Below are 7,046 nucleotides of genomic sequence, written 5' to 3'. Positions count from 1 at the left end.
ATTGAGGTGTTTGCTCACTTAAGGAGTGATTCAATGTGATACTCTCTGTGGCTGCTCCTCTTCCTTCAGGATGGGATTGCTGTTTTCAAACAGGAGCAGCTGGAAGTCGGTTTTCCTGCCAAGGAAAAGAGCCGGGTGGGAGGGAGGGAGGGAGGGATGTGTGGTAGGACCCCGGCAGAGCGGGGCTGGGAGCGGCCTGGGGCAGCGTTAGGAGCTGCCCGGCTGCTCTGCCCTCTCCTCCCTCCCTGCTCCGGGCTGAGGAGGTGCTGAACTGCAGCTGCCCGCCCGGCCCAGCTGAGCTCCCGGGGTCTCTGCCCGATGCCTGTCCCCCTGGGAGCGGCCCCTCAGCGCTGGCACTCTCAGGGCCCGGTGCGCGGGAACCCCCCCGGAGCTGCTCCCGCAGGCCCCACCAGGCCCCACCGGCAGCCGAGCTTCGTGCTGGGCTCACCCCAACCACACTGAGGGTGACAAGCTGTGGGAATGCAGCCCCTCCCTGCCCCTGTCCTGTGGGTGAGCGCTCCGGGCCTGGCCGCGCTGCTTTGGGTCTGAGTAGGGCCCGCTCCGGCCGAGCCACAGTGATCCTGCCGAGCCACGGCGGCTGCCCCTCTGCCCACGGGGAGGGGATCACTGCGGGGTTCGGGTTGGGCCAAAGCAGGGAATTCCTCCTGCTGTTCAGGAGCATCCACCCCGCAGTGAGTGTGCTCACCTTCTGTGTGCTTTGGGGATTTACTTTGTGACAATGCTGGGGCTCGGTGCCAGCGGCAGAGCTGAGCCCAAGTGCAGACTCCGCCTGCGAAGGAGGAGGCTGTGTCCATCCCCTGCCCTTCCGTGGGCTGCTGCGAGGGCCCTGTGGTGAAAACCTTCCCACCTCTGGCCTAAAAGGCAGTAATGGCTCAGAGGGGAGGTTTAGAACCACTTTCAAAGGGTGTTATTTACATGTCTGTTGTGCGCGGGCGGCCCTGGGCGCAGCTTTCATGTTCCCAGTGCCGTCCATTCATGGACGGTATCGCTCCCGCTCCGAGCGTGCACTGGGCATTTCCAGGCTGGGATCTTCGTCAAACCCCTCCACTGCTGAGCGCCCGAGGTGCTGCCGATATTAAAGTCAGAATTCTTGCTGTGGGAACCATCGTGTCCCTGCCTCCCTGGGCTGCAGTACATTGTGTCTGTGCCCAGCGCAGACTCGGCGCTTTGCCCCAGGCTCACACGCTGTGCATGAGGATTAGTGACTCTCGTCCCTGCCCGTGGTCAGTCCAGGGAGCCGTGCCGGGGCTGTGGTGCCCGAATGACTAAAGAGCAGCATCAAAGCCTCTGAATTACCTTCAGTGCTTGCCTTTTTCCACAGAAGCAGGAGAGCGTCTAATTTTCTCAGAGCATCAAATTAAGTCGGGGAAGGTGAGGTCTGGCCACGGAGAATTAGCTGTGGCAGACACATTCATCCTGCTCTGGTCCCTGCCTGTGACACAGAAGCACTTACTGCTGAATCAGGCAACAGCAGCTCACAGTTGGAGCTTTGCAGAAGGTTTATGTGTGGTTGTAATTTGGGCTGGAAGCTGCAGTTTGGGGTATGAGCCTCCTTGGCTCAAATGTTCTTGGCTGCTGCACCCTCTGCCCTCACAGATGGGTTGGGAGGTGTTTTGCAGGGGCTGTCACCATTCTGTGCCCTGCCTTAGTCACCCTGGAAGGGTTTGTCTTCTCTCCCTGATAGCCCTGTGGTGCAAGCAGAGCCCTTCCAGGAGCTTGGTTTGGTTTGGAGGGTGGTGTCTGATCCTTCCTAGCTGGTGTGAGCACCCTCCTCCCTAAGGGCCTCCAGGTCTTGCTGGATGGGCTGCTCCAGCCTGGGCCCCTCTGAACACCTGCTGCTTCAGCCAGCTCCTTGTTGAAGTTGTTCTCCCCAGCAGGAACATCTGTGAGGACATGTTTCAGTTGGCCACCACCTGCAATCCACCATCCTGCAAGTATTCTGCACCTTGCAGGGCCTTTGCCTTGCACCTGAGGGTGGGGAGCAAACCTGCCCTCATATTTCACTTTCCATCGCCCATCACAGGCTGCCTGCCTGGTGCTTCATCCCAGCATTTGCAGGGCATGGTCCCTTCTCCAGGGCACTCCTGTTTGGGCAAAGCAGCTTTGAAACACTCCAAAATCTCTGCTCTCCCACTCTGGTTCCATGGGTTCCTTCTCCAGCTGTACCATGAGAGTGAAGGCTGCCTCTCAGGCAGGTGTTTAATTACCTCATTGCCTCGTTAATGATCTAGGACACATCTTGTTCAGATCCAATCACTCTGCCAGGGAGCAGCTCCTCAGCTGTGTCACTGGATAATAAAGCCAAATTTGCAGGCCGCATCCTGTAAGTTACAAGCAAGTTTTCCAGACAAAGTGTCCTGAGAATCTGCCATTAGTGAATTTATTTCGTGCTATTACAGCCTTGCTAATCCTCTGGGGAGAGGAAAATGAGGCTAAGGCGTTAACTGCTGCAGGGAATTGTCCTGATGTCCTGCTCCTTAGCTCTGGGGCTTGAACTCAAGGAGCTGCAGGATGCTGGAATGAGGCTGGAGAGGCCGTGGGGTGGGAAGCAGGCAGCTCCTTTTGATGTCTGAAGGGGCTGAGGATGAGTAGTCTACAACAGCCCTGGGACTGGGCTGTTAAGGAGATGGCGTGGTGGGAACGTCCCCTGTACTTAGAGAGATCCAAAGGAGCAGGACAAGGGCTGCCCATCTGTGCTGTGCTGGCCTGGGCCACCTCTGGCTCCTGGGGAAAGATCCCTGGAGCTGAGCTGGCTCTGCATCCAGAGCCCCCTGACCCCTGGCAGGGTGCTGAGCCTGCCCCAGTCTGGGGAGCTTTGAAAGGGGCTAATTCCACCTGGAGGGAGGATCCCGGGGCCTCTGCACTTCCCCTCTGCTTATCAGTTGGCAAAGATAAGGCAAAGCAAAACAAGGTTTGAGGACCCAGTAATTTTAGACTCCAGAGGATCAAGTGTCCCATTATCCCAGTGGTGAGGCAGTTTTTTCAGCTAGGCTGTTCTGAGGCTCTGGAGATTCACTTTGGCTTGTGGAGTATGAAAACTGCTCCACAAGGGGGGAAAGGGGCTGGGATGGGAATTGTATGAAACTGTGCTGGCCTTGGTGTCTGCAGGGCAACCAGAGGCTGAGGAGTGTGGGCAGCCAGGCTCTGATCCCTCCCAAGGTGGTGTGGGGGCTGTGATTTCATCCCCCACTGCTCCCCATGGCTTTGGGGACCCTCAGAAGGGTTTCCCTGTGGCTGAGGTCAGCTCAAGTGTTGCAGGCTCAGTCTCCAGCTGCAAAGATCAGGTGTCCTTTGTAAGCCTTGGTCTGGGCTGCCTGGACCTGCTGGTCCTGCTGCCAAACAAGGAGCATCTCCAGGGAGCAGAGCATCCCCCATGGGTGCAGGGGCTCCCTGGGGATGGGGATGGGCTGGTGGGAGCTGCTGGTGAGATGGGTTGGTTTTATTGGGTGTAAATATGGGTCATTGTGAGCAGGGACTTTACAGGGTGAGGAGATGCACAAACTGCTTTTCCATAGGTATTTTATAAACAGCTCTAGGCTGTTTCCAGCTTCCAAACAATTGGAGATCAAACCCCAACCCCCCCACTGCATCTGTGCTCAGTGGCTCTTCCTGTGCTTCTCCTCCTACTTCCCAATGGTTAAATTTGTTGTAAAGGCCTTTCCCTTGCTCTGCTGTGGCACCCACTACTCTACAGAGTCATTTAGGACCTCAAAAGTGGAATTTCCCCTGGCCAGAAGCAGCTCTGGGTGTGTGATGACACGGGAGGTTTGGGCAGTGCTTTGATTTTGTTGCATCACGTCCCAGGGAGAAGAGTTCAAGAATGAAGGAGTTCAAAAGCAAGGAGGTGAAATGGGAGGAAAACTGATCCCAAGGAATGGTGTGCAGAGGTGTTCAGGAGGGAGAGGCACAGGGGAGACAAGTTCATTGTCATCCAAGAATGCAAATGGTCTTCACAGGTAACAGGAAATCATTTATGGGCCATGTTCACCTGCCATCCCCTCTGTAAAACCCAGCAGAGAGCTGATAAGGACAGCGCCCATCCTGCAGCCTCTGCCAGCCTCTTGGGTGAGCCCAGGATGGTTCTGAAATCTTCCTGCCCTCAAAAGTTCTGTGCTTCCAAGGCCCCCATGGCAGCTGTGCCTGCAATCTGTCCCTGCAGGCAACCACTCAGCTGGGTGAGCAGCAAGAGGCAGCTGCTCTTGTGTGACTGCCCTGGAAAACCAGGAATCTGCATCCTGGCACAGCTCCCAGCCACGGGGAGAAATCCTGCTCTGGAAAACGAGTGAAGTGATTGTGACTTCCCATACCACCTCCTGTTGTGTCTGGAGCCCTGCAGGAGCAGCCAGCCCCAGGTCTGGTTCCCTCAGGAGATGTGTCTGAGCCCCCAAACAGAGCTGGAGCCCAGCTGGAATGAGCCTGGGCAAGGCACAACCTGCTCTGGGGTTGGCTTTGCAGCTCTGGTTTGGTGGCAGCATTTCCAGGCTGGAACAGCTGGGATGAGGAGAAGCTGCCCAGCCCTGCCCAGTGTGGGGACAGCAGCTCTGCCAGCTTGGCAGGAGGGAGCTTGGTCCCCATGGCAGCACAGAGTGATCCTGTTGGAGATGGAGCTGCCAGACTGGGGTGCTCTGGAGAAGGGTGGGGTGCCAGACTGGGTGCTCTGGTGCTCTGGAGAAGGGGACCCTTGGTAATGCTCTCAGGATGGCTCCCAGGGCTGTGCCCAGGCCTCAGCTGCACTGGGGCAGGTGGGCCATGCCCAGCTCCCAGTGCCAGGTGCTGCTGTGGGGGAGGCTGGGCTGCAGAACTGGTTGAACTGGTCTCCCTGCCTGTTGCTTCTTGCAGGGTCTGGGTTAACCACCGAGCTCTGCCCTGGCACGGCTCGGGCCAGTCTGGGCAAAACCCACAAGGATGTGGAGTGAGCAGTGCCTGGCACCAGTGTGAGTGTCTGCCATAATCCCCTGAGGATTCCTGCAGCACCTTCCCCTTCCCCTGAGCACATCCTGGTGTCCATCACAGAGCAGGGGAGGCCACGCTGGCAGCAGCAGAACGTTCCTTGTGTGCCACAGGTGCTGGGCAGCAGCAGAAACTTCTGGGCTGGTGCTGTGCCAGGGCTGCTGGGCTGGCAAGATCCACACCCCAGAGCCATCCCCTGGCTTCCCCTGCCAGCCTTTTCTGCTGAGGCTGGGATGGGGCTTTGCTGAGGGCTGGGCAAGCAGCAGGCAGCCAGGAGCTGCCCCTGGCATGGACTCTGTCCTCCTCTCTGCGTGGCTGAGCGAGGGAGAGGCAGCTGAGGCAGGCTGGGAGCTCAGCATCACTCCTGCATGGGGCTCAGGAGCTGGCCTGGCTTCCCAGCTGGTGCCTCACACGGTCTGTGAGCAGCCAGGTGCCCTGCCAAGGAGGTGCTCTCCTGCCAGAGATGATCCCCTGTCTGTCTGTCCTGTCTGTGTGGCTGCTGCTGCCTGCCAGGGCGTGTGTCAGTGTGTGCGCAGGCTGACAGCAGGGACCTGAAATGCTGTGTCCTGCCAGGGCTCCTCACAGGCAGGGACACAGGGGAGGGACCCCAGCAGTGTGTGGTTACACAGAGCAGAGCAGAGGAAGGTGCTGGGCTGGAACTGTGCAGGGGAGGAGCCCAGCCAGGGCTCCAGGCTGCTCCAGGTGATGGATGGCTGGGGAAGAGGCTGTGCAGAGGCTGTGTTGGTGTGTGCTGGGTTTACTCTTGGTGCTATTCCTTAGAACTTCCTCCACGTGCCAGGGGCTGTTTTCCAGGGGATTACAGGCACTTGATCTTGTCCAATTTAGTTTCCTGTGACAGGGAATGAATCCCCTCCTGGCCCAAGCAAACAGCAGCCTCCCACAGAAGAGCTTGTCCCATGCTTCTGTTTTGTGTGGGCACAAAATCAGACCTGTGTGGAATCAAATGCGTTCAGCTCCCACCTCTGGCAAAGCTTTGTGTAACTCAAAGCCTTTGAATGCCAATGACAGGACTGGCTCTGGCCACAGAGCATCACTGCTGGCATCAGTGGGATGTCAATGGCAAAGGGATGATCTCTCAGCAACCACTTTCCAACCTGTCTGTGTCCTCCCCTCTCTCCTGAGACAAGTGTGATTTAAATTTAAAGAGGACAAAGAGGTCACCCAGGAAGGGACAGTGGATCCTGGGCCTTTTCCTCTGGTCCTGGTTTGTCCTTGGACCTCACAAAACAGGTGAAGAACGACCATAAACCTGTGTTGGCATCACTGGTGTCTCACTGGTGTTTATGTGGGGGCTGTGACCCCCCTCTTCTCCTGTGCCCTCCCTCCCTGGTCCTGCACTGGGTAAGATCCTGTGTTGCTGTGGAATCTGTGCTGGATCAGGGTTCCTGGTTTGTGGGAGCCTTTGAACTTGGCTTTGTCTGAGCCCTGGGGCTGGGCAGCCCCTCTGAGCCTGGATGGCATCCCCAGGAGCCACAGAGATGCCAGGGTGCTGCTGGGCTCAGTGGGAAACACTTGGGATTCTGACAGAGAGGGGAAAGAGCTGCCCAGAGGCAAAGCCTGGTCTGGTGCAGCCAGGGTGGCTGGGCAGAGGCTCAGACCCACATCTTTGGGTTGGGTTTGTCCCAAGTGAATCCTGGTGTTTGGGGCTCCTGGGATGCTGTGTGGAGCTGCTGACCTCCCCTCTGCCCTGAGCCCTCAGTGTTTTCCTGGGAACCACAGGGCCACCTTGTGCTGAGCCTGGGCCAAAAGTTTGCTGGACTGAGAATTGTTCTGAGAAAATGCTGAACTGAAAATGTTCTGAGAGTTGCTGATTCCCAAACTGCTGCTGCCACCTCAGGAAACGCTTGGCTGGCTTTGTCCGTGGGGATTCTGCTGTTCTGTAGCACTTTAAACAGAGGCTGCAAGGAGATGCTTTAAAATGTGCCTCGATGGCTGCAGTGCACTCCCTGCAAGTGACATTCCCAGGCTTTTCCTGCCGGCACAGTGCTCTCTGTCCCTCTGCTGGGAAGCTGCTGCTCGGCTGGGGCTCTGTGAGCCCGAACACTCTCCGAGCC

This window comes from Ammospiza caudacuta, chromosome 19, assembly GCF_027887145.1.
Source record: "Ammospiza caudacuta isolate bAmmCau1 chromosome 19, bAmmCau1.pri, whole genome shotgun sequence".
NCBI lineage: Eukaryota > Metazoa > Chordata > Aves > Passeriformes > Passerellidae > Ammospiza > Ammospiza caudacuta.
The sequence above is the reverse complement of the archived record's forward strand: the minus strand, read 5'-3'. Positions refer to the sequence as shown.